This window comes from Mixophyes fleayi, chromosome 1 (assembly GCF_038048845.1).
Source record: "Mixophyes fleayi isolate aMixFle1 chromosome 1, aMixFle1.hap1, whole genome shotgun sequence".
In the NCBI taxonomy this organism is placed as follows: Eukaryota; Metazoa; Chordata; class Amphibia; order Anura; family Limnodynastidae; genus Mixophyes; species Mixophyes fleayi.
Window position 1 is genome coordinate 203,297,712 of NC_134402.1, and position 18,312 is coordinate 203,316,023.

Consider the following 18,312-nt stretch of genomic DNA (forward strand, 5'->3'; position numbering starts at 1 on the left):
CACCCCGAGGCCCACTAGCTTCTTCTTCCTCCTATTATCCCTTACCACGTGCTGCTGCTCCTTCAACGACTTATACATCTGCTCACACTCTGACTCGGATGAACTATCGTCACCTGAACTGTCACCCACGCCCTCTCGATCCTTATAAACATCCCTTAATGTTAATATTTGCATTACCTACATCCTTATCATCAATTTTACATTACAATTTTACACAACGTTATTATTAATCTCACCATTCCCTTGCCATGCGGTGCATGTTCTTCTGGCCGTGCTGGAAATGGCTTCAGCCGTTGACGATGCACCACTAGCTGCGCTGGACGTGGCGTCAGCTCTCCGGTGTTCCTTCACCTGTAATCCAATGAATGACCTTTTGGCTGCGCTGGAAATGGCGTCAGCCGAAAATAGTGCACCGCCTGCTGCGCTGGACATGGCGTCAGCTTTTTTGTGCACCCTCCCCTGTAATCTAATGAATGACCTTTTGGCTGCGCTCGAAATGGCGTCAGACGTAGAAAATGCACCGCTGACTGCGCTGGACGTGGCGTCAGATTTTTTGTGCACCCTCCCCTGTAATCTAATGAATGACCTTTTGGCTGCGCTGGAAATGTCGTTAGCCGTAGATGATGCCCCGCCCACTGCGCTGGACATGGCGTCAGCTTTTCGGTGGATCTTCCCCTGTGAGATGATGCACGGTCAGCTGTCCGGTGTTGGAGTCCTCGCTGGACCGGTCGTGAACTCTGTTATGTTAATCAACAGCTTCTAATAAATCGCTACGAGCAGGGTTCAAATCTGCGCGGGGATACCCCATTGCATTTCAAGTCCAACGCCTTAACCACTCGGCCATCACAGCACCACGCTGCTATTGCCTAACACCTTGAAAGCCAGATCTTGGTATGGGTGTGTCGGGGTGCTCAGGGATGAGGTTTTAGCTGTATGGTGCAGACTTGTGTACTTCTTGCCACGAGTTGTGCTAAACTCTCCAATCAGCAGGACTTCTGAAAAAGATGCTGTAATATTTTTCAGTTATGAGACAACTTTAATGGTACTTCGGCAAATTTACTGGCCACAGGGTTCTTTTGTAATATTAACTTATTCGTGCTATGCAATATTTTAGCAGAGAATTTGTATATTTGGGAATAATAGCACTTGTAATTAGATGTAATAAGACACCTCCCAGTACTATGTCCTTGTCTCTAAGTGCTTGCATGGCCATAAAACTCACAGGAGAATAAACAAACATATAGCACAAAGGGGTTTAGCTTGCATCTTGTGCTTATAGGTGTGATGTGACAACTCCCCATTAAGTCTGTGCTAGCCCATCATATTCAAACCCATGCTATTCAATATTTATGATATCTTACAGACTTCTGACCACACAGGATGAATTTGGTTGAATCAATAGCAAAATCAGAGCAATGGGCATGTTAACTGCGTTATAACGCTACTATGGTATTTAACCACATTAAATAATCTACGGCCTTCACTGACGTACCTATTATTTAGTTACTGTTCTACGTCAGTATTTTACAAATTACACATATATATATGCCTGCTATATTTAGCCCAACACCATAACCTATATGCAAATGCACTATTATTAATGCTGATAATGAGTCCAGCTTATAAGTGATGACATCAATGCTACTAATGATATATTTTAAAAGAGTCTAACCGCTTAATAAATTAACCTGTGCAGCATAAATATATTTGCATTCAAGTTGTAATGAAAATGCATTTGGTTGAGTAACGTTGAATACATTTAATAGTCTTACAGTATAATAGTAAATAATATATGTATGCAGACCTGTACCTAATGTCTGTAATATAATAAGTATCAGTAAAGTAGTATCCTATATCTATATATATATATATATATATATATATATATATCTATATATATCACCGTAGTAATAGTAGTAATTTAAGGTAGAGTATCTATAAAACTACATCAGCACAGGACAGACATGTGACCGGGAAGTGGAAGGAATAAATAAAGGAAAATAACCCACAGCATGTATATATTCTGAGTGACTACAAATCTGACTAGTAAGAAATAAATGTATATAATAACATATGTGATGATTCCTTATTGTAATTGTAACCACAGCCTGGATTTAACTAGGGATGTGCACCGGCCACTTTTGGTGTCTCGTGTTTTGGATTTGGATTTGCTTGAGGTTTTGGGTTCGGATTTGTTTTGCAAAACACCTGACGAAAGGTTTTGGTTCGGATTTAAGGTTTTGGATTCGGATTTATTTTGAAAAAAACATAAAAAGTGTTAAAATCAAGTTTTTTGGTTTATTTTCACTTCTACGCTATTATTAACCTCAATAACATTCAATAACAATCATTTCCACTAATTCCCAGTCTATTCTGAACACCTCACAATATTGTTTTTAGTCCAAAACGTTTCACCGAGGTAGCTTTCTGGACTGCATAGTGCAGTGGTCCCGGTACACAATTTGGTACCGGGGCCACAATACCTCCGCCTTCAAATGGTCTGAATTCCACTGCACAGCTGCCTGCTCCTACATCCTCTGCAGCATATACAGGGTGGACTTATACTGCTGAATTAGTGAACTTTGTAATATAACAGTACCAATGGACTTATACTGCAGAATCAGTGAACTTTGTAATATTGCAGTACCACTGGACTTATACTGCTGAATCAGTGAACTTTGTAATATAGCAGTACCACTGGACTTATACTGCTGAATCAGTGAACTTTGTAATATTGCAGTACCACTGGACTTATACTGCTGAATCAGTGAACTTTGTAATATAGCAGTACCAATGGACTTATACTGCAGAATCAGTGAACTTTGTAATATTGCATATCACTGGACTTATACTGCAGAATCAGTGAACTTTGTAATATAGCAGTACCACTGGACTTATACTGCTGAATCAGTGAACTTTGTAATATAGCAGTACCAATGGACTTATACTGCAGGATTGTTTTTGGATATTTTTTTTTAATTTCTTTTTTTTATAATTATTTTTTTTTTATTTTTTTTATAACTTTTTTTAAAAAAATGTATAACTTGGGAATAATGGGGAAATAACAATGCCCTTAGAAGGACAGAGCACAGGACACATCACCACTGGACTGAACAGGACACAGCACAGGACCCAGCAGGACCACTGAACTCAGAAGGACAGAGCACAGGACACAGCACCACTGGACTGAGCAGAACACAGCACAGCACAGCACAGCACTGAACAGCACAGCACAGCACAGCACAGCACGAGATATAGCAGGACAGAGGACCACCTAACACAACCTCCCTCTACCCTGATCAATGCCCGAGTGAAGATGGCGGCGGCTAGCGGGGAATTTATAGAATACGAGTATCGCGAGATCCGACAGCGGGATTATGACTCAGAGCCTCGGTTTCTGTTTTGCAATTGGTGGGAATACCCGGATCTGTCTCGGATCCGGCTCAGATCGGCAACGTTCGGGTGGGCTCGGATTTCAGATATCCGAGCCCGCTCATCTCTAGATTTAACTTTGTCCCCTGCTGGTAATCAGCCCGATCAACATACAATTTCACTTCCTGTCTCCTAACTGATCACATCAAACAAAAGAATGTCTGAGAAAGGGGGAGGCTAATTGTTAGCACCATCAGCATGTTGGTCTATGCCTGAAGTATATCAACAAAAATGAAACAGAAAAACAAAAAACAAAAACAGAGTCCAAATTATGCCCCTGAACTAAGCAATTGTGCCTCTGCCATGTCCCATCATCATCATCATTTATTTATATAGCGCCACTAATTCCGCAGCGCTGTACAGAGAACTCACTCAAATCAGTCCCTGCCCCATTGGAGCTTACAGTCTAAATTCCCTACTATATACACACACTCACACATAGACAGACAGAGAGGGAGAGACTAGGGTCAATTTTTTTTGATTGCAGCCTACTAGTATGTTTTTGGAGTGTGGGAGGAAACCAGAGCACCTGGAGGAAACCCACGCAAACACAGGGAGAACATACAAACTCCACACGGATAAGGCCATGGTCGGGAATCGAACTCATGACCCCAGTGCTGTGAGGCAGACGTGCTAACCACTAGGCCACTGTGCTGCCCACTAAAAAGTATTATTGTCCCACCTTAGAAAGTATTATTTTGTTACACACATTAACTTGCAAGTCTCCTAACCCAGACATCTCTGCTTAACAATTGCTATCTGAGTGCAATACAATTCCTCTAACATTTACACTGTAGTTCATACTACATAGCTTCATTATGTTAATGTAATTACTTTGTAGTATTAAAAGGACACACAATGCTAAATTAATCAAAATAAAATTGATTTTTTTTTTTTTTAAAGTTCATCATTTAAAATTTCTTTATCTTTCATTTGAATTTATGAAATCATATTTACCAGCCCCAGGGCTGATGCTCTAGAGCGTCCAGTTCTTCCTCAGGTAAATTAAAATCCTTGGAGGTCCAGAGGGTTGCTCAGAGTCCTTGCAAGACTGGAAAACTATGTATAATAAGCTTCCTCCCCCCTATCCTTTAACTACTCTCACCTTGTACTGCCTCCTGTCTCACCCCCTGCCCCCCTCCTTTCCCTGAGTGGCTACCTGCACTGCTCAGCTGTAACAAAATAGGACGGACTTCGTTGTCTGCACCCCCCCTTTCTTCATGTCACTTGCATAGGGCCGCCTAGTGACCATTCTCCCTTATTCCTCTTCGGCGCTATTGCTGCGCCTGCGATTCCTTTTAGCATGAATGGGGTAAAATAATTAATTTTTCTTTAATTGTTTCTTCTCAAATTTGTTTGTTTCATCTTCACTAATGTCTTCAATAATTGTTTCTTTTGTTTCTCTTAACTTTTCTTTTTGATGGAAAAAATTCTTTAGGGTTAACTTGCGGTTATATTTCTGAATTTTGGATTTTAAAGGGATCAGGAGCATCTGTTGGAACAAATTTTAATCCTTTCTGGAGAAGGAAAATCTCACTGTCTATTAAAGTCTTAGAGCTAATATCATAAATCATATTTTGATAAATTTTTTAAGTATTCTGAGATTTATCTATAACATTTACGTCTTTCAGTTGGATTTTCCTTTTGTTTTTCTACCTCTGCTTTGGGGTCAAGTTATCTCCCTCTCTGCTTCCCCTTTGTTTATATTAAAGCTGAAGTTTTACAATATTACACTAGATATACATTCTTTTTTTGTATGCTTGATCACCTATCAAACAACTGGAAACTGATTGTTGAACAATGCTCTCAATGGTGCTTCTGTCTAAAAGTTTACACAGAATGGGAGTTTGAAGGTGAAGGTGGATCACAACACTAAATAGAAAAACAAAGTGTATGATAAGCACAAAAATATATTGTTTTTTGTAAGTGCACTCCCTAAAGGGGAGAGAAATCAAAGAAATATTGGAATATTCATCACAATACACAGTTTGGAGTGTAATATTTTAATTTGTATATACAATATCACGCTGTCATATCTGTTTAGTTTCTTTTCACATATGTTATATCACTATGAACCAATCATTTTGAATGAATATTAACACAAAACAAGAGTACAGATCTTCATCACAAATATAAGTATTTGTTTTATTTTATGCATGTTCACATATTGCACTTCATAATTTTTTTATATGATCAAGAGCGCTGGAAAGTTTTATATCTATATTTATCTTGTACAATCTGGGAGGTGTGTGTCCTTAGGAAAGTGATACAGCTGCCACTGATAGGAGCGTAGCCCTCGTTCTAGTATTCTATATCTATTTTGCAGTAAGGTTATTTCAGAGTGCTGGAGGCGGGTCCAACAGGTAAGTGGAAGTTCAGGATTCTAGAAGAGAGCAATAGTCTGCAGGATGCTGATGCACCGGGGTCCTGATGAGCTAGAAGCCCTGGAGCAGGATTAGCGGAGATGCACAACGATCTGCAGTGTAGCAGCAATATCTTGACTGCAGAGGTGATACAGCTATACACAGGAGAGCAATAGACTGCAGGGTAATGATGTGCTGAGGTCCTGATGAGCTGGAAGCTCTGAAGCATGATCAGAGGAGATGTGCAACGATCTGCAGAGTAGAAGCAGTGACTTGACTGCGGAGGGGATACAGGTATACACAGAAGAGCAATAAATATGAGCCAGAGGAGGAGATGTCATAACAGGTAAGGAGACTTGAAGATTTGGCAACCATAGTAGGGAGCCAGATGCTTTAAGACAGGTACTTAGCCAATCAAGTGAATGTAGGCAGTTTTGAAAAGACCAGGTGTGCGCATGCTCAGTTCAGAGCAGCCAGAATGAGAGTTTAGCTGATGCGATGTGTAACATTAACACAATGCGCATATCGTATCTGGATTATTAGAAACGAAATGGCACAATAGTAGTCTTTCCTCCATTGGTTTTATATAGCGATGACTGATAAGATGAATGATGTCAGGTGTGCAGGTGAATTGTCAATCATCCCATTAACTTGTGAGAGGCAATGTTGTGTTTAGTCATCACTATCATGCGTCAGTTACACCTGCCCTAAAGCAGTTGCAAACCTTACATCTGAAAAAATGTATACTTATGACAAAGCCAGTACTTGATGCGGCCACATCTTCATCGGAACACCTTTACTGTGCATGGCCTACGTTAGTTCACCCCTTCCCTGGGGCGCACTTAGGAGTGTTTCCTTTTTGATGATTTTTAGGCTGATTCCAGCCACCTTACTGAATGTGGCCAGGAATCTTACAGATCCATTCCCTTCTGTGTGCGCCGTCAAGAGGAAGGGTATAAAGTCCTGGGGGATGAGACTCATTGTGTCAGACACGTAACTAGGTAGGTTTCCTGTTGCAGAAAACCCCTTCCCCGAACGGTGCAATCACTTTCCTCCCTCCCTCTACTCCTCTGAACCCCTGTGCACTGGTCTCCTTCCATCTTAGTGCAGGCCGTTCTCAGGGCATGCGCATTCAGCTCATCTGTTCCTGGCTCCTAGGAAGCATAAGAAAGATTGATTCAGCACAAGAAATTCACCGCCACCAACACCAACACCAGCAAGGTCACCATGGAAGCATGTGGGCAGAGGAAACTTTATTCATATAACTCCTACAAGAGGTAAGCCAGGGTGCAATGAGGATAATTACTGAGGGGGGAGGGGGCACGAGTCATGAACACATTAGACCACCAATAGGCTTTCCATTATAGCAATGTGTCTTTGTGGGTTTTTTTGGTGCTTGATAAATTCTGCCATCTGTTGCAGGCAGCAATGGAAGGTTGTTGTGAGGAAGAATGATTTTTTTTTTTTATTTAAGCAATGACTGTTTAAGGGACTAGAGATAGTGTAAACACTTAATAGAAGTTGACACTTAATTTGTATGAATAAGTGTGAAAGGTGGATTGGAAATGATTCAGAGTATCAGCAGGTTGGTATAGTGAAGGTGTTTGAGCAGCAGTGGATTTATGTGGGAGAAATATGGCTACACCCCCTATGATTGTGGTTCAGTGGTGCACAATCTCTGCCCCAAGCATCTCTGAAGGTGTTGCTGTACTGGGATCCGCAATTCCTCTTGGTGCCTTCCCCTGTTGTAATCACGTTGGAGGGGTGGCTATGAAGACTAGGACAGTCCAGAGACTGGTGTGTCTGGTGGCATGAGAGACTGGAATGCTATGTATAAAGTCTCTTGTTCTATGCTGTAAAATCTTACATGGACTTGTATCTTGCAACAATACAATTGTTAAATATTTAAATATAGGTATTTTACAATTTAAAATAAATAGATGGGTTTTTTTTCTCACCAAACTGTATTTTCCCAAAAATTCACCTGCACAGATGTGCAAAATAAATGGGGAGGGTGGGGCTAATCATTTGATAGTGGGAGGGAGATATTAATTTATTGATGCAGGCAATTTATTTTAATTGTGGGATTATGGCGGTGCGTTGGGACTATTAATTTAATGCTGGGATGGTTTGGAGCTATTAATTGAATGTCAGGGCATGTTGGAGGGGAAGTAGGTCTATTAATTCTTAATGTCATTAATTTAGTATTGGGGCTGGTTGGGGGGCAACAGGTCTATTTATGAAATGTGAATACTAATAATTTAATTTTTGGCAGATTGGGGGGGAAATAGATTTATTTTTTAAATGTGACTGCTATTAATTCTATGCTATGGTTGGTTTTAGGTAAAGAGGCCTAAAACATGGGAGCTTGTGATTTAATGTTGGGGCTGGTTTGGGGGAAGGAGGCCCAGAGAGTTCACTCATTGCTAGACTTTCCATTTTTCCTGTTCTTATCCTTTTTCCAAACAAGTCCCCAACATTAAAGGACCTAGAGAAGCAGCTCACTGAGCTTAAGAGAAAAAACACAACAGGTAGTAAAAGCAGCAAGAACAAGTAGGAGAGAGCAAAAGAGTCTGCCATTGTCCTTGCTTTTACGGAGCAGTCTTGATTTGGGGCAACTATCCAGCCCAGCCAGGACTTTGTTCAAACTGCAGGGGCAGATAGGAGGTATGTCCCGCTTCACACTGCTGTTGAAGGGGGAGCTCTGTGCAACTAATATCATTGCATTCAGTATTTCTCATGAATTTGAAGTAGATGGGAAGGGGTTGGAGAGCAGCCTAGCACTGGCTAAAATGATAGAAACTCTCCTTTCATGCTGGTCATGCCCACTTTTGTAGTGTTTACAATAAAAAGTGATTGATCTGATGTGGCGCTCCACTCAGTGTGCAGCCTGATGTATATAGAGGAGTATCCACTGTTCTCCACAAATAAAGTACAGACATAAAATATAGTTAACATACACTTAGCGCGCACCTTTTTTACATATCACAGGAGATAGGAACTCCTATACTCCCTTCACTGGATAGACGACCCTTATCTCTCTCCTCAATTGGAGTTCCTATAGTCTGAGGATCAGACTCAATGGAAATATAAAACAAATAGGGAAATAATAGTGCAGATTGTCTAAAATAAGCATATAAAAGTCCACGAAATTCCCGGGAAAAGAGTATAGTCTTAAAACTTGTGAAGAAACAAAGGAATACCACCGCAATTCTTGTGACTCTTTACACCATCTCCCCCAAAGGTATATGCTTACAAGATGTTGGCTTTAATAAAGCATCTCAAGTAATCCTTCATGTGCATCGCTTTCAAATTCCTCCACAGAGTAGTAACATGATGTACCAGATAAAAAGAAATGGAAAACAATCTGGTGCATTATCATAAAACACCATTTAATAAAAATACATTATCTCCAAAACAGAGACATGTACATAAAAACATAACATCAAGAATATCCCAAAATGGTAATGTGTGTACTCATACCAGATAGATTCAGGATATTCGCATGGAAAAATTCCTCCACAGTATCAGTCCACAATGTGACGAAATCCCGCTCACACCTATCCTGCCTACTTTTGTAGTGTGACATGGAAACCCCATTCTAGAAATCCTGCATTTGCCCCTGCTTCCCTCCCCCATTCCACCTCTAAAGTCACAGGCATTTGTGGCAATTGCGTTGAAACATGAATTGCATGCATAAGGTACATTTCTGAGCATGCACAAAACTATTTAATGCAAGATATGGACTTAAGTCTGAACATGAATCATGTCCACAGTGTCTAAATACCTCCACAAAATGACACTCAAATTGATGTCACTTACACAAAGTGATTCCAAATCTTTTGTATCAAATGTAGATCATACAGAGAAAAAAAATCATAAATATAGTAAAGTATGTCAAACTTAATGTTTTTAATGGTGTTATGTGCATTCCACTCACATTTTAGTTCTGTTTGTTAACATACGACAATTTTGTTTAGGCAGAGGGTACTTGCATCCAGATTCAAATCGAAAATCTTCTTGAAATCCGCTTGGAGTTGAATGCGGTCAAACTACTCTCATGTTCCTAACATGCTGTGGCTGCACATGCCATATTTGATTTACCACTGGGAGCACCAGGCTTGCATGAATGTCATTTTTTTTTACCCTAGGAGCTGGACATCCTGAACCCTTTCATAAGTTAACCTTTAACAGCCTTTTCTAGGGAGAAGGGTCCCTGGGCTGACCAGCAATTCTGGCACAACATGCCCAACCTCTAGTAGAGGTAGTCAGCAAAGTCTTTAGCCAGAGGCCGGCGCTAGATCCCAAGCTGCCGCTGTTTGTTACAGATGAGCTGGGCAATCCATACATATCCAATACTACACTACTGCAAAAGGGTATGCCAAGTGGGATTAATTTTTATTTTTAACTGTGTTCACCACCCTCCTCTTGCCACAGATATAATCCACAGTGTATCTTAATTGAAGTTTTCGGAACTCAGTAAGAGGGTTTGTTTAGAGAAATGATGAACAAAACTCCTCCAACATGGTCTACATTAAAAGTAAAAAATAATAAAACAAATTTAACATTTTTTGGAAAATATCATTATAGCTCCTGTGTGTGCGAGATATATATATATATATATATATATATATATATATATATATATATATAAACCGAGATTACGCTAGCAACTATAGTGCAACTTGGTAGTGTTCCCTATGTTCATACAGTTATGTGCTAGGTGGCGCTTGAGCACATCTTTCTTGTTTTTCACTAACCATATCCAGTGTTTCATTACCTCCTTCCATTTTTTCTGTGCTTATGCTCTCTTACTTCTGACAGGTTAGCTGCGGGCTTCAGCTCGTTTATGCTTGCTATGCTATAGCGTTTGAAGCTCACAGAATCACATTTTAAAAATATGAGCCTCTTTTTTTACGCTTTTTTTTTATTAGTGTGCTAAAACCAACGACTTGTTTTTCTTTCCTTTTTTCCTGCTATCGATTGCACTCACGCATTCACAGATATGGCTACTGGCGTATTCGAGCTTCGACAGCCGGATGATGCGTTTTAAATCCAATCACGACGGACGAATTGAAGACACATCTGGGCGAACCGTCATGACAATTACACCGCAGGATTTATAAGTGGTGGAATCGTCCAATACATAGATATTTATAAACCTATGTTTGTATAGATATATATATATATATATATATATATATATATATATATACATATATATAAACACACACACACACACAGACACATATATTTATATATGTATATATATATATATATATATATATATATATATATATGTATATATATATATATATATATATATATAATATTTGCAACCATACAAACCTAAATCCAAGAGCGAACAGAAATAGAAAAATAGGAAAATACACAAATATTTTTATTTGCACTTTATCAAAGGGGTTTTTGTCGTGACTGCTGCAACCTTGCTCCATTTCCGGAAATATTGAATGTTTTTTTTTCCTACTGGACAATCTAGATTATTAATATTGTTATTCTGTGATATTGACGTTGGAAAGCAAAATAGCGGACTAAAATACACTAAAATCACGGTTCTTCTTCATTATACTATACGGATATCTTTATCGCAACATAAGCGGCTTGAGTCCTTGCATCTGTGTGGGTTCCATCACATCCGCCCTGGTGTGTCTGTATGGCTGGGCTGGCACAAGACCTTGTCGCCCATTGTTGAGCTAATGGGACTGAAGAAATCCTTATCAAAAAGGTAATGGCCACAATCGTAAGCTTAATAATATCTGAAAATGTACCCTCCTTTACTCTATTCATGTACTTAATTTGAAGGATGGTGCACAGCCTAATGCATCCTATCGATTAGTTTGCGTTGCAGTTTGGGTGGATATTATGATATGTAAAATGAAAAATTATCCTGCAAAACTGGTATTGTGCTGTTTTGCTTGACGCTGTGATTTGATTTTTGATTTTATATATATATATATATATATATATATATATATATATATATATATATATATATATATATATATATATGTGCATATATTGTGTGATGGTTGATATTATGATCTTTATTATAATAATAATAATTATTATCATGTGTATTTATGTGGTCTCATAACCATTGATGTTTCAGCAGCCAGCCTAATCATTCACTTGATATTCTTTGTCTGTTCTCTGTTACTATAGAGCTTCTTGTCACAATCACGCCTCCCACTTTTTATCTGCACTGTAGTGATAAAGAATGTGGGAGGGAAAAGAGGTTGTTCACAAAATAATGTGAAGTCTCACCAGATTATGGGTGGAGGCATGGGTATCTTTTAATTGAAAATGTCTGTTGTTTGATGGCTATAGAGTATGCATGAGTGGATTTCTGTTAAAGTAGCAAACAAACAATAGTTATTTATATTTGCATTGTGTTTTCTAGACATACTTTGTATGAAACTAAAATATGTGATTTTGTGGATCAGCTTCTATAGTGGCTTTTTTGCTTCCCTTACAGTATTACTGTTGTGACTGGTGTAAAATGTTTTTATTATATGCTATGTGCTCAGCAAATATGGTATACATTATTTTTTACAGGAGCATTTGTTTGAATTATTCTAGAACAATGCATTTAATGCATCTCAATTTTGATAGTTTTATTGTTTTAGATTTATTCCATGAAAAGTTGCTTCAAAACTGCTTAGCATTAAAGTTATGTATTGGTAAATAAAATGAAATGGAGCAATACTTACTCTTGTGCTTTTATATACAAATAATGCTTATTCAAACTAAATACAAAAATGATTACGCACATGTGATCTTTGATTGGGAGGCAAGTATTTAAAAACATTTTGTTATGTTTTGTTTGTTTTAAGATGGCCACGTGTGTGGTTATAGTAGTAAGTCAAATTGGATAATTACATTTGTTTGGTGGTTTAAAGCGACTGGATCACAATGGGCATATTTTTACCTGTTAGCTGGTAACCACACACACACACACAGCCTGATGCAGTCATTGTGTGATAAATTTTTCTACCTTTACTGTTTAATCCAACAATATTTACAGATATGATTTTTATTATTCAAGATGATTATTTTTAGTGGCAAAAACTGACAAACACCTTATTGATGTACACACAAATGCATAAAATCACATTAAACTAATATTTGCAGTATAGTTGGTATCATGTTTAACCTCATTATTATATATTATTATTATTATTATTATTATTATTATTATTATATAAGTAAACCACCAATTCTCATATGTTCACAATTTGAATAAAAACAACTACATTCATGATTTATCCATTAATGCTAATAATTTATTAAAATCATAGTGGCTGTTCCAACACGTTGATTAATTTATAATTAATTAATGTATAAGTGTTTGCAACACTAATGACCATACCCAAAAATTTAATTTGAACCAATAATGTATGTAACTAAATGTATCAGCATGATATAATGATCTAGTGCTGATTGAGTCATACCAAACTCATGGACTACCGGAATATAATATTTTGGTCATATTTGTCAGCCTCCACCTTACTTCACAGGAGGATTTCAGGTTCTCCGTATGTCATGGCTCCATGCCCAGAGACTCTGCATCATTCAATAATTTTTATTGGAGGATGTTTTATTTAAGTCAGTTCCAAACCACCTCAGTGTATTAACGGATATTTTCAATATATAATCACGCACATAATACTTACATCTTTGTTCATAGCAGTTGATATGAACTCATACACATGGTTTAATATGGCATACCAGCTGGTATGCCATATTTCACTACTATTCACTATTTCAGTACTATTGCCATAGTGGGCAGTACGGTGGCGTAGTGGTTAGCACTTTTGTCTCTCAGCACTCTGGTTATGAGTTAGATTCCCGACCATGGCCTTATCTGTGTGGAGTTTCTATGTTCTCCCCGTGTTTGTGTGGGTTTCCTCCCACACTCCAAAAACATACTGGTAGTTTAATTGGCTGCTAACAAAATTGACCTTAGTCTGTGTATGTTAGGGAATTTAGACTGTAAGCCTCAATGGGGCAGAGACTGATGTGAGTGAGTTCTCTGTACAGCGCTGCGGAATTAGTGGCGCTATATAAATAAATGGTGATGATGATGATAGTACTGTACTATAGACCTCAGTGATCCTATCATTGCATAGGGTAGGCTGGTAGTGGGACACTATTACAACTAGAAGCCTAATGATAGCATGGGGGAGGCAGACGTAAGTGGCAAGTGGTGCTGTAGCATCAGCTATATATTTACAATAATAGGCTATGTCAGCAAGAAATCTGGAGGAAGCTAGTCATAAAGGTTTATTGTTTTTTTTCTGACTAGACAGTGATTTTATTTGCAGCACTGTAGGAGCTGTCCCATAGGGCCCCTGAGACAATTCACCCCTTTTCGATTGCCAGCTCTCTGACAAGTGTAGAGTAAGTCTACAATATGGAGCGAGCGACTTCTTGTACTGTCACAAATGTGGACTGGTTCGGTTTTCATGCAGGTGCTGCTTTTGAGAGCCAATCGAGCCTTACTATGCATGTTTCACCACACATACTGGCTTCATTGGAGGACAGGGCTGGACTGGGACTAAAAATCAGCTCTGGCATTTAAAGCACACAGGCCCACCTGCTGTGAGCTCCATGCACGATATTGTTGCATGCTGATGTGGCATTGAGACAGTTGCACATTGTTTTTAAAGGGCCTCTGTGGCCTGGTCCATCTTTGAATGTGCTCCAGCGACAGGAGGGTTAATACCCCAGCGCTAGGCCTATCACTGCATAAGCCAGCCCCCTTGAGGTCCGAGTTATTTTTAGAATCAGGATCCAATTTGTTAATCCAAACATGGATTTACATGCAATGCAAAGCTAGCAATATTTGCACTTATCTGTGATATCCTATAACTTGCTGTGATTTCCTGCATCACATGCTGTTTACAATGTTCATAAAAGTTTGAACACTCTGGACTTAAGGCCACACAGTAACGACCAACTGCTGGGCCTTTGGCCAGAGCAATCATTTGACACTTTATCAAAAAACTCTCCCCTCTCCCCACATATGCCTAATTGGAGATTTCCTCTAGCAACCTTACAAACCCAAACAATGACACTTCCATACAAAACAGATCCCAATGTAACAGGATAAGTGCATTTCAAATTATACAATGGTGCCTGCACCTCTGATTGAAATACATATCTACAATAAATTATTTCTACATGATCCAGCCACAAATAAGTTATTTATCAGTGATCCAGTCACAGGGCCAGATACACTTCTACCCGTCTTGAGCATAAGACATGCTTTGCAGTCTTTGTCTGGGCAAAGTTACCTCTGCTTCTCAAACTTTAATTCACCTGTTCACGTCAGTATAGGGATGAAGGGAGGGAATTCCAAAAAACTCCCGAAAAACACTATAGATAAACCATTAGATAATCCCAAGGCGCAGTGTCAGTAAATATAAACGTCAATAAATGATAAACAATTTTATATAAATCACGAATAAAATTTCAAACAGCAATTTGGAAAATTAATCATAAACTTCCAATGTCACAATATCAAATATTAAATAAAATATCAACATAATACTCAAAATAGCAATTTTGGTCTGAACATATGGTTTTGTTAGTAGTGCTGAAACATGCTGATTTCTCACAAAGTGATCATAAATCCACCACAGTCCGTATCCAAAAGAATGCATAACCAGTTTGGATCCAAAATTCGTCCAGAATAACTATAGTCCTCTTTCATATATAGTAGGATTGAGCAAGTCGAATAACTATGTATGATAATATATGGTATATAATATAATATATGATAATATGTGGTAATTCAAATGAAAGTCCTCCATATCCACAGTACTGAAACTTGGTTCAAGTCTCTGAGTCAAGTGGTTAGACTCACGTATCTGTAGACTGTGATGTTTTCCGTTGGCTGGTGTTATGTCCCCAAAGAGAGTCTTCCTTACTTCCCCTGACCGGGAGGCGGCTGGAGCCGAATATGCTACTGTGAGCATTCATTCTAGACCTCGTTTAGGTTTGGCATGCGTAGTAGGAGTCTGAAGACTAGATTTACTAAACCGCGGGTTTGAAAAAGTTCAGATGTTGCCTATAGCAACCAATCAGATTCTAGCTGTCATTTATTTAGTACATTCTGCAAAATGAGAGCTAAAATCTGATTGGTTCCTATAGGTAACATCTCAACTTTTTCAAACCCGGCGTTTAGTAAATATACCCCTGAGCCTCCATCAGGTTGTAGCTGTCAGGCTCTCCTCTGCCCTGACGCTTAGGAATGAATTACTGAAACTGTGCCCGCCAAGCAGAGCACCGAGAGGTGGTGCTGCTTGAGCAGGCCTGCGGATGCTGTATCGGCCCATCTTGCCATCGGCCCTGCTGGCATTTGCCCGAAGTTCCAGATGACCATTCCGGCCCTGTTGGAGGACATCAGAATGGAAGAAATTTATGACTGGGTTACAGATATTGATGAATACCTATGCTGTCTATAGTTGATTTTTCATTTCAGGCAGTCAACTACTGTAGATAATGAATCCTAACATACATAGGGTATGTATTTATGATAGCTAATTTTCATCATCATCATCAGCAATTTATATAGCGCCACTAATTCTGCAGCGCTGTACAAAGAACTCACTCAAGTCAGTCCCTGCCCCTATTGGAGCTTACAGTCTTAATTCCCAAACATGTACACACACACACACACACACACACACACACACACACTACTTTCAATTTGATAGCAGCCAATTAACCTTCTAGTTTGTTTTTTTTGGAGTGCGGGAAAAAACCGGAGCACCTGGAGGAAACCTACGCAAATACGGGGGGAACATACAAACTCCACAGAGATAAGGCCATGGTCGGGAACTGAACTCATGACCCCAGCTCTGTGAGGCAGAAGTGCTAACCACTAAGCTACTGTAATTATCATGTCAATTCCCCGAAAATGGCTGTTTTTGGGGAATAGATGCAAATTGAAGTATGTTCCAAATCTATCAACATTGCATAGCTACGATATCTGCTGCTTTGCATTTTTTTTTAATACATAGCAGTCCTCGAAGATGTCTGTGGGAATTGCTATATACCACAGTTTAACAAGTATTGAAAATGCTTTTACAGATATGCTAATGTACGGCAGGTCAGGCTGGCAAACATTACCGTATGTGATAAATTTCAGCAGTGTTCAGCTCTGCTCCGAAGAGCAGAGCTTCACAGTGCATGTGTGGACGGATCATATGATCCATCCCTGTCACATGACTTACGTCAGAGCTCTCAGTAACACTGCAGTTCAGGGATAGTCAGTGTGCCTGCCTGAGGTTTTCGGTCGGCACATGTACATAGGGATTGAAATCAGGATACAAGATCGCAATCAGGATCGCAATTGGAGAAGAGGAAGTGTTGTACATAACGGGAACAGACGTTTTTCGGAACTGCTGTTCCTGTGGAGGGTTTTTAATAAATATGAAAGATGGTTCAATTATTATCGATGTGATGAGCATTGAGAACTATCTTTCATACAAAGCACACATTAGTAAATAGGGGCCATAGCATAGGCAAACCGAGGGGGGGGGGGGAGTTCCTAGTGCCTGAACACCCCCCTCCAAGCCTGGGGAACTGTATAATTCAGGTGGCTGGACCCTGCCTCCGCTTCACACGCCTCTGCTTGGAAAGGGAGAGTTGTGTGCACTTAACAGTAATGCACGCAGCATTGCCCATCTATATAATGGGGATAGGAAGAGTTGGAGAGCAGCCAAGCACTGTCTAAAACTATAGCTACGCCCCCATGCTTGCTTGTCACGTCCACTGGTGGCGTGGTGTGGAAACCCCCCTCTACAAATCCTGCGTTTGCCCCTGCATGGTATCATAGTAACATAGTTGATGAGGTTGAAAAAAGACACCAGTTCATCAAATTCAACCTATTTGAATCTTCTGCAATCCCTCTCTTATATTTGAAATTGATCCAAATAAAGCTACTACCAATCTGTTTCAATCAGGAAAAATCCGTCCTGACCCAATACTGTCCTATTTCTCCCTGGATCAACTATTGTCCTTCATTTTAATTAATGGTTGTAACACGTTTCCACCAAAAAAAAATGGTCTAACCCTTTCTTAAACATATCAATTGAATCCATCACAACTTTCACTGGCAGTGATTTCGATATTTTGACTACCCTTACTGTAATATCCTATATTATTACTTCATACTATAAATCAAAACTGACACCTCCACCAAAAAAAGTTTTTGTGTGAGATCACTTATAAATAACTTATGGTATAAATTTATTCAAAGGAATTTGCACAGGGCGCTTATTTATATAATTACAAATGTACTTATTTTTGATATTGTGTGCATTTTGGTAAAGGAAATCTCTTTATTTCTGAGACCAGGGGAAGAAAGTTTTTTGTTTTAACTTTACTAGAGGAAACGCATTATTTCTGAAGTATATACCTGATGCAGTAAGCCTTTGTTAAGGAAGTCTTTTGTGTATTTTGGTAGGGAAATGACATGTTTGGGGTT

At 39.1% G+C, this 18,312-nt stretch overlaps 1 protein-coding gene and 1 non-coding gene across 2 annotated transcripts in view; one reads left to right on the plus strand and one right to left on the minus strand.

Moving 5' to 3' along the window:
* Positions 1–768: 768 nt before the first annotated feature.
* On the minus strand, positions 769–850 carry TRNAS-UGA (transfer RNA serine (anticodon UGA)). Its single transcript has one exon. It is a non-coding gene; the product is annotated as a tRNA-Ser (tRNA).
* A 10,268-nt stretch (positions 851–11,118) lies between these two features.
* The window catches only part of ADGRL3 (adhesion G protein-coupled receptor L3), a 958,921-nt gene continuing 951,727 nt past the window's right edge, over positions 11,119–18,312 (plus strand). Inside the window, exon 1 of the mRNA XM_075204791.1 lies at positions 11,119–11,541. The gene's annotated coding sequence lies outside the window, so the exon portion shown is untranslated. The remainder of the gene's footprint in view (positions 11,542–18,312) is intronic.